The following is a 5,342-nucleotide window of genomic DNA, read 5'->3' on the forward strand; positions in this document are numbered from 1 at the left end:
CCCGACACCACACCCCGACAACGACACGACACCAGACACCCCGACACCCGACCCCCCGAGGCCGACAGGGTCTTATATTTGTGAATTATTAGTTAGGTCATATATTTTTCGATTTTGTTATGAAAAACATCATATATAATTGTGTTGATTGGGTTGATTTAAATGTGCAGTTGTTTCACCGCTGCGAGGTTTGGTGTTTGACGACCTCGCCGTGCGTTTGACGAGCTCTGCCCCTTCATTCGTGGGTGAGCACAAATGACATGTCCTCCTCCCCCATTAATTATTTGCTCTGTTCCGGTGTTCGTGCCGATGAAACTTGATAGCTAGCTATATATGTGTCTTGAATCATCAGTATGCGTAACCAATATGTGTCTCCCGTTCAAAAGCGTCATAGTTATAAATATGCATGCATTTGCATATTTATAACCTTGATTCTTTCGAATTGTCCAACACTATCCATGGACAACCCGAGTATGTGTAGATTGGGTTCGTTTTCCCATATGCTTTGCTCCGGATCCAAGCATAAATTTTGTCAGTGCCTCCCCTGTTGTTCTCCGGGTACACATCCTCTCTGTTTATTGCAGAGACGTGTATCAGGAGAATAGCGGGGAGGTGCTGCCGAAATTTTGCGTCGGATCCGGAGCATAGCATGGGAAAATGAACCCAATCTACACATACTCGGGTGGGATTAGGACCTATCATTACCTATTAGAGTGTAGGTTGCATGGACGTAATAAAATTGACAAAGTAGATCAACTGATGAATATATACATGGTGAATTATATATATAATTGTTGTGTGTCCAGTAGCTCTGAAAGTCATGATGAGTGATCATGCGTGGATGTATACCGGTCACACTGGTCAGAACAAATGGAGTGCTGAATGGTTCACAAAAACCAAGGGGTTTGTGCAAGCCGCATTTGCAAATGGCCAGAGGAAAACTTGGTGCCCCTGTTTCCGATGCGGCAATTGGGAAAAGAGGACAGAGGCTGAAATGGGTAAACACCTGCAGAAGAATGGTTTTACGCCCGATTATACGGTGTGGACATTTCATGGTGAGTCTGCCCAACATGACCGAGCTGAGGTGGATCATCGTCGCACCGACGAGCATGGTACCGGGATGGAAAACATGGTGCAAGACTATGATGATGCTCGGGATTCGGACGAGGAGATGGAGGAATCTGCAAAGGCCTTCAATGAAATGTTGGAGTCTTCAAAACGTCCGCTCCACGAGCACACTGAGCTTTGTTAGTTGGATGCCATCTCACAAGTAATGGCTTTGAAGGCTCAGTTCAACTTGGGCAGAGAATGCTATGACGCAATTATGACAGTATTTGGACGCTTTCTACCCAAAGGCCATGTAATGCCTGCAAACCTGTACCAGTCGGACAAAATCCTCCGTGCACTGAAGATGCCCTATGAGAAGATACATGCCTGTGAGAAAGGATGTGCCTTATTTAGGCTTGACTATGCGGACTTGAACTATTGTCCCATTTGCAAGTCTTCCAGGTATAATGTGGTAGACAACGGTATTGGTTAGAAGACACAGACCAAAATCCCTGTTAGTGTTCTTCGATATATGCCAATCGTACCAAGACTTCAACGTCTTTTCATGGTCGAAGAGACGGCCAGACAGATAACATGGCACACAATAGGCAAAAGAACCGAACTAGATGCAGATGGGAATCTGATGATGGTACACACATCGGATGGTGTTGCATGGAAAAAGTTTGATGAATTACATGCTGACAAAGCGGCAGATCCGAGGCATCCTCGAGTCGGCATCAGCACCGATGGGTTCAGTGTGTTTGGTATGACGGCAGCCCAATACAATTGTTGGCCCGTATTTGTCTTTCCACTCAATCTCCCCCCCGGACAAGAAGAGCCGAAACAAGAAGAGGTTACTGCTGCGGACGACCTCTCAATGCTTGACTGATTACGTAAAGGTGGCCTTCCACATGTTGATGCCACTGAACCCTATGAGCCCGTCATTGATTATAGTGATGATGATGATTATGCATTTATTGATGATACTGATCGAGATTATTAGTAGTGTCAGGTATTCAATTTTTTTATGTTGTACTTGATAATGATACACTTAAGTGATATACATATTATTATTCATGTCGGTATTTTTTTACGTTGTACTAATTTCGTTTACTCTTTGTCATGGCAGGTGTTGAAAGATGGAAGGGGAGTCGACTGAGGCCAAGGAAAAATGTGCCCAAATTGAAGGTGTGCCACACCATCAAGGTAGCTCCAGCTTATATCAGTTCGGGCGGAATTAGGTATGTGGTTTGCTTCATGATTAATGCAATTCATTCATCATGCTAGCTTGAGCCCTTTAATTACTAATTTACTTTGTTTCTCTCTTTCAGGCATGCTACAATAAGACGGATAAGGTGCCAGAGGGGTATGACCTGTATGCCATGGCCCACACTGCCTCTTGCAAGCAAGTCAAGGGGAAGGCGAGGAAAGGGGAGGAGTTTAACCCGAGCCAGATTCCCTACAATCCAGAGCAGGTGATGATATCTAGTGGCGGGAGGTCCCGTGGCTCCATAGCCATTGATCCAGAGATTGCTCCTGAGACCACGGTGAGTTTAATTTGAATGGACGTTACTTGCTAGTCTTAACATTTGAGTGTCATCATGCTAACTAAACATTGGAAATGATCTTTGGTGCAGCGTAACTCCACACAAGCATCACACGATCCTTTTCCAGCTACTGGCATGAGCCAGCCCGCTCCCACACCTCCATGATCAAGGTAAGTTTCTCTAGTTTTTTGCTTAACAAATGCATAAAGACCTAGACTTAGCTTTATTTCATCCAATATGCTTACCTTAATGACCTAGAGTTAGCTTCTTTTCCTGCAAAATGACTTAATAAGCTTACTGACCTCCAAAACCAGCCATTTTACCTAAGTTAGCTCTAAAACGATCTATACTTAGCTTTGTTTCCTCCAAAATGACCTAAGTTAGTTATAATATGCTTAGTTAACTAGGTTTGCTCAATAATGACATGTACTTACCTTACTTATGTAAAAAAACAGCATAATTAGCTTAGTTAGCTCATAAACGATCCATTTTACCTACATTAGCTCTAAAATGATGCATTTTACCTAAGTTAGCTCATAAACGATCCATTTCACCTAAGTTACCTCACAAACGATGGCGTGCTTCTTCTTCTAGTCTTCTTCTTCTGGTCACCTATTCCTAACTTTCTTATTTGCCATTTTGCAGATTTCATTCACTTCTCGGAAGCTAGCTTGCTATGATGGAGTGCTTGTTTTTTATTTCATTCTCTTCTAGTATTCTTCTAGCTTGCTACGATGGAACTTGCTATCTTGATGAAACTTTGCATTGTAATATGTATGTGCAACTTCCTAATGGTTGCAACTTATGTGTATGTGCAACTTGCTATATATGTATGTACGATGAAACTTATGTGCTGTTAAATAGCCCTGTGAAATATATCTATATATGTCATATATATTTGCTGTGAAAATTGTTGGATTTAAAAAAAAGGGAAAAAAGCCAATATGCAGGCTCTTTGCCGTCTGCCACCGACGGCAAAGGACTCTTTGCCATCAGCAGCGGACGGCAAAGAGGCCACGTGGCAGGCAACTGTGCTTTCTGGGAGGCTGACCAATTTGGTCAGTTTGCCTACAGTGGCTGACGGCAAAGGCCTTACGAAGTTTGCCGTCAGCGGCCGATGGCAAAGGCTTGCCGTTAACCACCTAACGGAAGTAACAACGCATTTATTGTCGTCTGCATTCTTTGCCATCGGCTGCTAATGGCAAAGGCTCCTTTGCCGTCAGCCACCCGAAGCAGACGACAACGTAGCTCTTAGCCAACCCGTACTTTGCCGTCCACTTTTGCCGTCCGCCATCCATGCCTTTGCCGTCCGTCGTGGCAGATGGCAAAGTAGCTGATTCCTGTAGTGAGAGATGGATATAAAATATTACTAAAACGTAAAACAAAGTAAAACAAATAAATTACAGCAAGCTATTTTTTTGTTTATAGATCTAAAAATATATGATGGAAAATAGACCCAGGGGCCATAGATTTCACTAGAGACTTCTCTCTTGAAAAAGCATACGGTGGGTGAACAAATTACTGTTGAACAATTGATAGAAAAGCGCAAAGTCATGACGATATCTAAGGCAAATGATCATGAATATAGGCATCACGTCCGTGACAAGTAGACCAAAATGATTCTGCATCTACTACTATTACTCCACACATCAACCACTATCCAGCATGGATCTAGAGTATTAAGTTCATAAGAACGGAGTAACGCCTTAAGCAAGATGACGAGGGATAAACTCAAGCAATATGATATAAACCCCATATTTTTATTCTTGATGGCAACAATACAATACATGCCTCCGCTACCCCTTTTATCACTGGGTGAGGACACCGCAAGATTGAACCCAAAACTAAGCACCTCTACCATTGCAAGAAAAACTAATCTAGTTGGCCAAACCAAATCGATAGTTTGAAGAGAAATACAAAGATATCTTAATCATGCATAAAAGAGTTCCGAGAAGACTCAAATAATATTCATAGATAATATGATCATAAATCCACAATTCATCGGATCTCAACAAACACACTGCAAAAATGTATTACATCGAACAGATCTCCAAGAACATCGAGGAGAACATTGTACTGAAGATCAAAGAGAGAGAATAAGCCATCTAGCTAGTAGCTATGGACCCGTAGGTCTGTGGTAAACTACTCATGCATCATCGGAAGGGCAATAGGATTGATGTAGAAGCCCTTTGTGATCGAATCCCCCTCCGGCAGATCCCCGGAAAAGGCCCCAAGATGGGATCTCGCAGGAATAGAGGCTTGCTATAACGCTCGGATAATTAAGCTACAGCGAAACTCTGCTAATGATACCACGTCACCTCCGTTATTGTTGCTAATCTTTCGTTAGTTCAAAACCAGTCCAAAAATCAAATGCAAAATATGCCAAACAACAAAAGTTTTCAAACATCAAAACTAAAATGTTCGGTGGGTGCCAAATATTGCACTCGCAATTATTGTGGAGAAGACATGTTTTTAGAAAGTGCCTAAATATTTTAAAGTGATATAAAACAAAAAAATGAATAAAAAGAAGAAAAAGTGAAAATAAAACAAAAGGAAAAGACCCCCCCGGACCGAGTGGCCCACCTGGCCCATCCAACCGGCCGGCCCACTCCCTCTCCATACCCCCCCCGAAACCCTAGCCGTTCACCCCCGTCGCCCCACTCGCTCCCCCACTTCCCCCTCGATTGGATTTGGATTGGGAGGATTCCCGATCCCCTCGCCCCTTCACCCCCGACGCCAACGCCGGCG

The sequence above is a fragment of the Triticum dicoccoides genome, chromosome 1B, assembly GCF_002162155.2.
Source record: "Triticum dicoccoides isolate Atlit2015 ecotype Zavitan chromosome 1B, WEW_v2.0, whole genome shotgun sequence".
In the NCBI taxonomy this organism is placed as follows: domain Eukaryota; kingdom Viridiplantae; phylum Streptophyta; class Magnoliopsida; order Poales; family Poaceae; genus Triticum; species Triticum dicoccoides.